The sequence below is a fragment of the Pteropus alecto genome, unplaced genomic scaffold (assembly GCF_000325575.1).
Source record: "Pteropus alecto unplaced genomic scaffold, ASM32557v1 scaffold73, whole genome shotgun sequence".
NCBI classification, from domain to species: Eukaryota; Metazoa; Chordata; class Mammalia; order Chiroptera; family Pteropodidae; genus Pteropus; species Pteropus alecto.
The window spans coordinates 5,015,076-5,027,491 of record NW_006436284.1 but is presented as its reverse complement, the minus strand read 5'-3'; the positions used below and the strand labels follow the sequence as shown (position 1 = coordinate 5,027,491).

General features: G+C 39.2%; 1 non-coding gene and 1 pseudogene across 1 annotated transcript; both read left to right on the top strand.

The window, feature by feature from the left end:
• The first annotated feature begins 2,501 nt into the window (after nt 1-2,501).
• On the top strand, nt 2,502-2,620 carry LOC112480213. The gene has a single exon (XR_003046522.1). It is a non-coding gene; the product is annotated as a 5S ribosomal RNA (ribosomal RNA).
• Nucleotides 2,621-5,948: 3,328 nt separating this feature from the next.
• LOC112480258 lies at nt 5,949-6,067 on the top strand (annotated as a pseudogene).
• The last annotated feature ends 6,349 nt before the right edge of the window (nt 6,068-12,416 follow it).

Here is a 12,416-nt window from a genome sequence, read left to right as displayed (position 1 = left end):
GCATAAGAAAAGAGAATGAATTCTCCTAGTGTATTTGACAATTCCTTCTTCAAAGAGATATCAGTGCCTTTAAATAAGGGATTAAATTAAGATTTCATCAAAATCACACAAAACATGGTTTTGAAAAGTGATGGATCTAAGGTAATATCCAAAAAGATAGTGAATTTTTCATTTTTCCCTTTCCCCTGTAAACAAAGCAGCTTTCGGTCTGGCCTTTGTGCTCTGAGGAGGCAAGAGAAGACACATCTCCAAGAGCATAGAGAGGCAGAACTTACATTGGTCTGTTTTGTCAGGTCCTGGCCTTGAAACTTTTTTATAACAAAATTAGTAAATCTCTGTCCTGGGTTACATCACAGCCTCCTAAATAAGAAAAATGCCACCTAGAACAACTCCTTTTTCTTGCTATCAGCAATAGCCTTAGCTAAGCAAATTATTGAAAGCATAATTGTCAGATTAATAAATTTTATTTTTACACATTCATCTTTGTCACTGAATTTTACATAATCAATCACGTTTCTGATTCCGATTTCCCACTTTGACAGTGGAAACCTTGCTGAATTATGAGAATTTCAGTTATAGAATTGAGCACAATTCAGTACCTTATCAATCTTTTCTGATTAAAAACTTAGTCTGAAGGGAAGATGAGCTTGGGGAGTGAGGGGAGGAACAGCAGGTTGATGTGTCTAATGAGTCACTGTAGCTACATGGTATTCCACATTAATCCATGTCTTTACTAATCTCATTTTACCTCATCACCACGAAAACATTTTTCACTTCCTTCTCTGGGTGCAAGTTTTTATTCATTTTGCTCTCTTGGAAAACGAAATCTGAAAGATTTCATAATTCTAGGTTCACCACTTTTTGTCCTTGTGCCTTGTTTCCATCCTTCGGTCTCTGATACCTCATATATGAAGTGCTGTCCTATATTAAATGTTAAGGGTTATACAATGCTTCGCCCGCCTCAAATGTCCATGTTGACATCCTAGCCCCTAGAATACGACCTTATGTGGGAATAGCGTCATTGCAGATGTAATTAGTTAAGATGAGATCATACCACTAGGGTGGGCCCCTAATTCAGTATGACTGATATCCTTATAAAAAGGAGCAATGTGGACACAAAACACACATAGGAAAGTAAAGGCAAGATTAGGGTGATGCTTCCACAAGCCAGGGAACACCAGATATTGTCAGCAAACAACCAGAAGCTAGGAGAAAGGCCTGGAACAGATCCTTCCCTCGCAGCTCTCAGAAGGAATCAATTCTGCCAACACCATGACCTCAGACTTCTAGCCTCCAAAACTGTGAGACGACAAATTTCTGATGTTTAAGCCACCCAGTTTGTGGTGCTTTGTTATGGCAGCCCTAAGAACCTAATACAGGGGACATATGGTGTTGTCGTTCCAGCTGGCCACTGTCCTGGGAAGTCCTCCCTCCCCACCTACCACAGAAGCAGCCATGTTGAACAACATGACCCCCTCCCTCGCTAGAGTTGATTGGAAACTTGCATTTGCGATCAGAGAGCAAGTCTTTAGAGACTGAAACTGAAAAATATAAAACTCTGCAACTACAAACAACTGCATTTTCCACAGTAAAAAAAAAAAAAAGCCAGTCTGCCACAAAACAAAGCTGGCATCCAGAAAAGCAGAGGCGAGGCTGGCGGCTTTCCAGCCCTCCCTTCATCAGCACCCCAGGTCTCTGCTCTATTGGGACCTGGCTGTGACTTGAGTTCCAGGAGACTGTAGTGACTGACCATCAGAAAGCTCCTTTTTTCACTCAAGCTGATTTGTACAAGGTTTGTGGCACCTGCATCTCAGACTTCTAGTTAATATATTCCCCAAACTCAATGTACTCTTATTTTTAATAATAAGTGGAAGATTGCTTGCTCTAAGTAAGCAACTATGTTCCTACCAGACATAGGTTCCAGATCAGAAAAGAGCCTTAATTAAAATTAAAGTTGGTAAAAAACATATATAGTAAATTGTGTTGGAACATTTCTTCTTCTTTGATGAAAATGTAACCATCATAAAGAGCAAGAAATTAGATTAATTTCTTTACCTTTTAGATTAAAACCAAAAATAATTCAATAACAAGCAACTTTTATCTTTCATTAACATATTAGAACATTTGTTAACACAACACAGTTCTTTCATTAATTAAAAGTCATTTTGCAGAGTTGATTTGGATGCCTGTGAAATTTAGAGTCATTTTAACTATTTATTATATTCCCATTAGCTTTATTTTTAAAGAATATATTAGCCCTGTGATAAATTTCAAATGCCTGGCACTCTGCCTGAGAAAATATTTGTTATTTAGTGTGTTAACAATAAGGTCTTTTCTTGTCTGCCCATTACTAAATTTTGTAAAATCTCAAAAAAATAATTACTTAGTTTTCATGATGATTGACATATTTCTTAATGGCTTGTAGTATGTCTAGAGATATAATCTAGAAGGCTACCAGCTTTACGTCAGAAAAATATAAGCAAATAAAAGTTGATATTAGAGTCTACAGCCATGCCACCCTGAACAAGCCTGATCCCATCTGATCTCGGAAGCTAAGCAGGGTCGGGCCTGGTTAGTACTTGGATGGGAGACCACCTAGGAAGACCAGGTGCTGTAGGTATTAAAAAAAATAATAAAAATAAGGGATTATAAACTGACAAGTCCTTGCAATCTGTGAGGTCAACCAAAGGTTCCGTACCTAAAAAAGTTTTTTTTTAAAAAGAGTTGATGTTAGAGATTAAGAAGTAAATTCAGCAATTCTTATGCTATGTTGCCTACTAATTGGGGAATATATTCGTTTTGTGTTGCTGTGTAACAGTTTACCCCAGAACTTAGTGGCTTAACACAACATTGAATATTGATTATCTCATACAGTTTCTGTGGGTCAGGAATTTCAGAGTGGCTTAGATGGGTACTTCTGGCTCAAAGTTTTTTATGAGGTTGCAGTCAAGATGTATCCTATTGGTTACACAGATCAGCCCTATTCAATGCGGGGGGAGAAAATTTTGGGAGGTAAAAATCATTTGGGGCCTCCCATCATCTTGGAGGCTTCCTACCGCACTACAAGGATTAGTGAGAAAACAAATTCTGTGTAAAGAAGTACAGAAAATGTTTTGCAAAATTAATGTGTTTAAGAAAATATTTCAAAAATTAATAACAGAGTCATAGAATCCTAGAATCAGAAAGAAATTTTGATAGCAACTAGTCTAACTTGGTCATGGAGACTGAGACCCAGAAAGGTGATAATACTCTTCTAACTGCACATAGCAGTTTAGCAACTAAACAAGGACGAGATCCAGGCCTGTTTCCTCCTGATTAGGGCTTGTGGTGAATAGTCTAGCCTGAAATCAGCATCCATTCTAACCTCCTTCCAGTACGTCTTCCTATTGCAGAGGCTGGAAAACCAAAAACTTGTGATCTCCAAACTCCCTTGCCGCTAGGGTTCTGGACATAATTTAGGCTTAGGCAATTAGTGCTGACTTCAGATATGGAAATTAGAGGCGATGGAGAGAAATTAGAAGTGATGCGCTGCAACAGCTTGTGCTACTTCTGTTGACAAAAGTGGACGCAGAGGAGTTGCACGTTTTCTGACAGAGAGCAGAAGTCCTGGTGCTCCAGTTACCAGCATGGTGACAACCAGGAGGCAGGGCTCAGAGGAGTTAGTCTGCACCTAGCATGTGTGAGATGACTTTAAGGCTCAATGTTGCACCAATAGCTTCCTGATCTCTGAAGAGCAAACAAGCTAACATATTCCTGGAGCAAACAATTTCAATGGTTTCTGACAATGTGATTGTCACAATCAGGAAGGCAGGGAAATAAGTGGTTAGCAGCTCATTGGAGGACCAGTTCTATAGGGTAGTTCTTAGATTGCTCTTGGAATCCGAGCCCAAGCCATGATTTCAGTCCTTCCAACAATTCTGTAAGTACCTAATTCCTTGTATTAAATCCTCTTTTCATAAAATAGAGTGGTTCCTATTATCTGCACCAAAAGTTTAATACATGAGAATGAAAAAAGCAGCCTGTAAACTGACCTGACACATGGCTAGATCTCACAGTTGTTAGAAACTAGTCTGACACTTATAGATAGGCCGTGGAGTTCTCTTGTTAAATGTAAACAATTTCTCAGAACGTCAGCGTCACATAAGATCCCTCTGTTGACCATGATGGATCAAGACATGAACAAGACCACTCTGTATCATGGCTGAACGTGGGCAAGACTATGAACATCATCCAAATCACAAAAATGACCAAACATCCCCCTACTCTTCCTCATCTGAGTGACTGCTGCTTCTTTACAATTATAACCTTAGCTTTCCCTTTTGCTTGAGAAGATTTTTTAAATACCCAGTCACAGACTTGCCCAACTCAGACACAAGCCCTGTTTTCTTTACTCCTCCCCAAATCACCTAACACCAGCCCAAGTCCTGCAAGCCCTTTCTAACTCCCTCTTACTGGTGTGAGATTTGTCCTCCTACAACACGTAATAAACCCAGCAAATGTGCTCCTGCTGCTCTTTAGCTGAAAGGCATTGGCATACATAATTTGGTTTGACAACCTCGTGCTGTTCTAGTGGCATGGACTATTTATACTGGTTACTTTCTATGAATAAATGAACTATTCAGTGTAGAATTCGTATTAGTTTCTTGCCTTTTTCTCACCTATGCTTCTTTATGAAAGCCAAAAAATACCATGGTAGCAGTTTTCTGTCACCAAAAGCACAGCAATCATCTGTATCAAATGATAAAAAGAAAATCATAAAAGAAAGGAAAAACAGTAAGCAGACAGGCAATTGGAAATTAGAGAAAGCAATTAAATAGTGAATTAGATAATAATAAATACAATTCTTAAATGCCCACAATATGCCAGGCACTTGTGATAGTCATTTATATATATTATAGTCATATCGTTGATTTAATCATCACAACTCTGTTGCAAAGTAAGAATTTTAATTCCCATTTTATAGATCAGAAAAACTGAGGCTCTGAGCTTAATGACCTTCCTGGCAGAGGACTCCTACCCACCAAGTAGTAGTACTGGTATACAAACTCAAGTTGCCAAAGATCATTTGTTTCCACAACAGAAATAGAGATAATACGGACATTTCTGAATGAAAATAAACCACCATTTTTCCCTAAGTATTGGGATTTTGGTGTTATTTACTAGAATAAGGAAGCATCTATTCAAAAAATATTTAATGAATACTTACTATGAGAAAACGTTTTGAGAAATCTTTGATTGAGTGCCTATTTCCTATTTGGGGCTGAAGGCCACATCACTGGGAAAAAAAATGAAATCAACGAAATGAGAATATAAGAAAGTTACATAAAATGTGTGCACATTTTCCCTAAAAGATAAATTCCATATAAAATAGAACAGATAATGCACCCACTTGCTATTTAATGGTAAAGCTAAAGAAAGGATGGTGACTTACTAGATGAAGGAAATCCCATTAATACATATCATGTGAGTTCATGATTGAATGACTACCAGTCACTTCTGCCTTGGGAGAGATTATAAAAGAGGTTGGGTACTTCTGACTCTTTGAAACAGTCACTTGGTTGTGAGTGAAAGCCTCTATAACCACCCCCTCAAATCTGAGGGAGGAGGGGAGCATCTGGGGTCAGCTCAGATATTTAAGGGTAAAAAGATGGACTTTTACAAGCAGAACAAGGAAATCTGAATTTTGCTTATTTTTATGTTGAGAATCCTGATTACCCCTTGACTGACCCTTGTTATCCTGAGATGACAGCACTTGTTCAAGGAGCTACCAGAAGTTCTGGGTGATGAGAGGAAAAGGAGAATATGAGGGAATTGTGATGTACTACTTCAGTTGTAAATGACAGAAATCCACTTGCTCTGGTTGTTATTGATGATGAAATCAAAAGGGTAGCAACAACTAAGTTGCCAGGAAAGCGAGGTGTAAATGAACTTCAAGAATGACTGAACTCATCTATAGCCATGCCACCCTGAACAAGCCCAATCTCATCTGATCTCGGAAGCTAAGCAGGCTCGGGCCTGGTTAGTACTTGGATGGGAGACCACCTAGGAAGCCCAGGTGCTGTAGGTGTAAAAAAAAAAAAAAAATTACAACTAATGTCTGAAACAAATAACATTCAATAAATATTCATTGAATGAAAGAATAAACTAGAAATTGGAATGATGCTGAGACACCCCCCCACACATCCCTCTTTGGCTTCTCTCTCCTTATAGATTCATCTTTCCTACCTAGGAGAAAGTATAGCCACTGGCAGCTAATGAGGCTTACATTTATGGCTTCTGCCACTAGAGAGGACAAATGTTAAGCTCTCTCTCAGTTCCAGATGGAAAAATTGCAGGAAAGAACTCCGATTAGGCCAGCTACCTGCATACAGACTGATTAACTGTGGCCAGTGTGGCAAGGTCACATAAGAACATCAAAATTCCCACAACAGTCATCTTAATTTGGGTAGGATGTGGGAGCATGAGAGGTGGGAAAGGAGGAATTTGAGTACCTTTGGGTGATGTTATCAACCTGCAAAGAGTGACGCCATTAGAGATAGCCTTTAGAAAACACATCAGTGTGTCTCTGTATTAGTTTGCTGGGGCTGCCATTCAAAGTGCTATAGCTAGTTTGGTTTAAACAAAAGAAATTTATTCTCTCACAGTTCCGGAGGTCAGAAATCCAACATCAATGTGTCTACAGGGTTAATTTTTTTCTGAGACATCTCTCCTTGGCTTCTCATCCTCATATGTTTTTCCCTCTGAGCCTATGTCTTAATTTCATAAGGACACTAGTTATATTGGGTTAGGGCCTATTCTAATGGTTTCATTTTAACTTAATTACCTCTTTAAAAACCTTATCTCCAAACAAAATCACATTTTAAAGCACTGTGGGTTAGGATTTCAACATGTAAATTTGAGGGGCACACAACTCAGCCCATAGTAGTCTCTAATAAGACTATTGAGGATGTTCATTACACAATGTTTTCTTTAAGTTCTTTCTGACCTGGTTATCAGAAAAAGTTATATGGTTTCCTTTTGGATTATTCCCACTATCAGATGATCATGTTTTTCCTTTCTTCCTGGGTTTTCTGAGGACTTGGGCTAATATGTGACCCATGTGGAGCGAGTATATAGGACTTCATAGTATGAATTTCTGTGTAGTCCTGTAGTCCAATTTTCCATTTACAGTGCATGTTCATAACTTGTGTTTCCTTTTTATTTTCTTACCTATTTATAATTTGTGCCATCTTGTTGCATGATGTGAGTTTCCACATACTGTGTATATATCCTTTATGGAATAAAGTGGAATATTGATGGTTTGATAGATAAATAAATAAGCTCTCAATTCATCAGCTATATTTATACAAGTAGAACATAATCAAGTAAAAGCAGGAAAAGCTTATAGGCTAATAATAAACATCCTTTGTAATAAATCACCTCATATCTTTTTTGAAAAGAAGCAGAGCCTATAAATGAATATATTAATTGGGTGGGGAAAAGATGTGCCACAAGATATTTTTTTAAAAACCCAACATTAACTAAGCAAATGAATGCTTAAATTATCACAAACTGGTGAAAATAAGCGTTCCTAAATTGATTTTTGCATATATTTGCCTAGAGGCAGACAAAGTGTAGGAGGAGCTGGGTTCTTGCCAGACCTAAAACATTTTTCTGTCTCCAGCAACTTCTATTAATGGACAGTGACGTCATTCTGGCCCTGAGCCAGCCGCCCAATGCACTTAGATTTGTTCAACAGGCTGGCTGGAGGCAGGCATTGTATCAGAAATGTGGCATGTCATACACAGCACTGTTTAAGCTAAGCACCTCCAAAGAGAACTGCCTTCCACTGACATCAGCAGGGAGCAAATGGCCTCGTGATGAGGAGACTTGAACTGACTTGACACCAACCAGCAGCACTCCCCCAGACCTCCAACGGCCTCCAAGTCACAGAACCCCAATGTCACAGAAGCAATGCTGTGAACAGCCACAGTAGAAATCAACCAAAACAGCCTGGGAGCACTTAGTTCTAGTTCATTTACTTACTATGGTAAACTCACATATGTAATTTTTAAGATACATTGCCTTTTTCTTAATTCTCTGTTTCACCATTGTCCAAATTACATTCAGTAATTTATCCTAGCATCAATTCCACAGTGGCTGTTTAAAAGGAGTCGAACAAGTGCCCAAAGTGTCCCTGAGAGCAGCAAAGACATCAGTGTTCCACAAGGTACTAAGCACTGTGGGCATGTGAGCTCTGACATCCACTTCCCAAATTCGGTTTTGAGAGAAAGAGAAGAGGAGAAGGAGAAAGAAAGGGCATGAAATAAATGATGTGATGCAGGCTTCTTAGTCCTGGAAAACTTACAGATAATGAATGAAATGGAGCATTACACCCCTAAGTCCACAAAGATTTTTAAATGCAGAGTAAACTCTACCACCAATAGGCTCATGAAACAGAAAAAGGACATTAGGGGGAAACTGAGGAAATCTTAATAAAGTATGAACTTTAGTTAATGATAATGTATCAATATCGGTTCATTAATTGTCCCAAATGTAACTTACTAGTGAAAACATTAATAACAGGGAAAATTGGGTGTGGGGTATATAGACACTCTCTGCACTATCTTCCCAAAATTTCTTTAAATTTCAAACTACTCCAAAACAAAAAAAGTTTATTTTAAAACTATATTTTTATATATTATTAGAATATACAATATATTATATACATATATGATAGAGTATTTATTGTATAATACTACATATGCATTATATTATGTACGTATGAATATGTATATATATAAATCAAATAGATTTCTTCAAAATAATCTATAATCCGAGGGACAGGGGAGATATTGATAGAGGTAAGAGGAAATGAGATTGGCTATGACTTGATAATTATTGGAACTAGGTGATAGAGACAGAGATGAATATATTATATTATCCTTTCTACTTTCATACATGTTTGAAATCCTCCCTAATAAAATGTTCAAAAATATATAACTCCATTAAATTGAGAACTAAGAAGAATACACACACACACACACACACACACACACACACACACACACACACACACTCTAGTCCAAGCCACTTTTTTACTGCATGAGTATATGCCTACTTTGAACAGAAGAGCAGCATGTTTTATTGGTACTAAAGAGTATAGGCTTCCCATTTTGTAGGGCAAGTCAATGATATTGATATGTGTCAAATCATGTACTTCAGTGGTTTTGCTTTCAGTGGTATACACTGTGTTAGACCAACCCATGACCCCAACTTCCCACCTCACCATGATCAACAGCAGACACTGGTTTCTCCAGATGGGGTCAGAACCAATGGAGCCATAGTTTTGGAAGAACATTTTTATCTGTGTGATGTTAAAGCAGGCAGCTCTGGTTCTGAGTTTGATGTGAGTAAAAGCTCTTTAGTTATCTGTGACATAGAGCAGGGACCGATAAGCTCCTCTGCCCTTTGCCTGCCCCACCCCTCACTACTGCTGGAACAGTGCCATAAAGAGATGGTAGCCATTGGTAAGAGAGCACCCAGCATTCTTCTGAGGGTATCCCATTAAGCTCCTCTTCCTCATGCATCTCTCTTAAGTGAAAGTTACCAGCATCCATCCAGGCTCCCAAACAAGAAGTCTGGGAACCATGCATCCTCGATACCTCCATCTCCTTAATCTTCTAGTCCCCAGTTCTGCAGATTCCACCTCCTTCACTTTTCCCAAATCTCTTCTCACCGCTCCATTCCTATTGCCCACTGAAAGTTCAAATTCTCATTCTCCACAACCTGGATGAGATTGATGGTCTCCTACTTAACCTATCCCTGTTTTCAACCCCTGCAATCCACTTTGATGTTGCCACAAAGATGGTTATTTCACTCATTTTCTGGGAACCCCCTCAATATTGCCCCACAACCTTCAAGATGAAAAATTTGCTTCTCAGTTTGGAAGACCGAGTTGTCTACAATCAGACCTCTGCCTACCTCTCCTGCCTTTCATGCCATTTCTCCACCAAGTTCCCAGAATGTGCCATAGATCTTTACCTTTGGGATGTCATAGATCTTTGCCTTTGCTCCACAGGTCTCTTCCAACATGCTCTGTCCATACCCGTCCTTGCAGTGAACACCTCTATCTTTTTAAAGACTGTCTTAATCAGGACCTGTCACAGAGGCGAGTGTGTGGTAAATCCAGCTAGCACTCCACCTACCGAATCCTGTGCTCTGGTATAGGAACTACACGAGCCCAGAGGATGAGGCTCTAATTTACAAAAAGGCACTGTTTGTGCTAGCTGCAACCCCCCTGCCCACGTGGAATCTATCACTCCCTCTTTTGCATCCCTGCTATACCCCACATACAACAGCAGCCACTTATTGAGCTTGTTAGTTTAGTGGACAGAGAAGAAACAAAGATTTGAATCCATGGCCCACTCAGGGCAATCACATCTCTTTTCTGCCTTGTACTGCTGCACTTAGCACATATTAGGCACTTAACAAAATGCCTATTGAGTAAATGAAGCCATAAATGTTGCACTAGTTCAGAGCACTACATCGTTATATATTATGAGGATATTCATTAAAAGGTGCAGTTTGCAAACAAGCCATGTGTTAGAACACCACATTTTCGCATCTGACAAAACACGATCTGGTTCAGTGAGCCATGTTGCTAAATCTCCAGCTTATGACTAATGATCTCAAGATCTCCATCAGAGGCATCCTCAAAAGAGGCAGAGGCCACTGCTTTAAATCACCCAGCCCCTGAGCACTAGCAGAAAAGCAGCACAGTGGAGAGGGCTCACAACAGGAGGCCTGTTGAAAACAAGCTGTGGTTTTACCCTGTGTTTGGATTTCTGCTCAGGGAAGGGCACTTCCTCTTGCATTTGTTAGAGCCAAATAACACATTCTGGGTGGAGAGGATTGTGGTTGTAAACTCTAATGTTGGACACATGAAAAGGTGGCAGCATCCTAGAACTGGCTGAACACTGGCTTAGAGCAGGAACTGGTGTGGCAGGCAACCAAGGATTGGGGGTTGCCTTGGCTGCTTCGTTTTTTGCTGGGATTGCAATATGAAGGAGGCCTTGTTGATTTGTGTATACTCTGTTATGCTTGGCAATACTCTCTAGTTAGCGCTGGTTAAATACTTGCTAACTTGTGAATTCTTCAGAAGAGAGGAGAATATAAAAAGATTCCGAGCCTGTCTTCCTCTCATCGTAGTTGACTTGGGGCAGTGGGAAGCAGTGAACTGTGGACCCAGCCACAGTCTAGAGAAGCAGACAGACTATAAATATGAGACAAGCTGAGTCCTTTTCTGTTTCACTTCCATGACGGTATTCACCAACAGGACTATTTTGGTCTCTTTTAAGGAAGAAGAAAATCAGACCCTAGAAGACTGTTTCAGAAAAGCAACGGGAAAAGAGAGAGAGAGAGAGAGAGAGAGAAAAGCTAAAGCTGTATCTCTTGGAGAGAAAAATAATATTTTGGGTTTTGTTGGAAATAATTCCCAACACCATCAAATTCATAAAAATTAGGAGAAAAAAAATCTTTCTGGAGTTTTTGCATGAGCAGGGCATTTATTCTCGCCTGCTTCTTAATTTGGCATTTCTTTCTTCAAGGACTTTAAATCCAGTAAATGTTCTTTAAATGGAAAGAAAAATGCATTAATGAATGCCAGAAAAGTTTCCCAGACAGCCAGCCAAACCACAAATATCCAAAAATGTGATTTCGTTTTTTAATAATATAATGAACTGAAGAGTATCAAATAGAAATATCAAGGGGTGGGGGACGTATTCTTAACATCTGTCAAAAAGATTTCAAACTTCAGATTGTAGAAGACAGATAAAGAGAAATAACTAGTTAATGATGGAATTTAAAACCCAGTGTTGACAAAATTAAGAAGATATTGGCAATCGATGAACTCTAAACCCTCTTGTGGGCTTAATCAGTCACCTACTGTGAGTACCTTGAAATTTATTCACCACACAGTCTGCATTTTTTTCATCTGCAAAATGGAGCCAATGAGCCCATATTATGAACCAAGAGACTAAAGATGACGTAGGGTAAAGACATTAATGCTGGAACCTTTGTTTTCTAAATACCAGCTTTTCCTGTGGGGAGGCTGATAAGTTGACTTAAGCCCACAAAGATGGTCTCCGCATCCCTAAAGCTGAGTGAAGAAGTAAGATAATCCGTAACTGCTCAGGGGGCATCTCATCTAAGAAACATTCTCTAATTAGCTCTGATAGCCCAGAAAAGAAGGTTCAGACTCCTCATCTGTTTTCCCAAAATACCTGGTCATAGCTCTCTTGTTGCATTTAAACAGGTTATTGTAATGCGATGCCTATTGTCTCCCTCCTTAGAGTATGAACTTGAGAGCTGGGGTGTCTTTACCTCTGGTGCCAAATTTAATGGCTGGAACACGAATTAACTAATTTACACTAAAG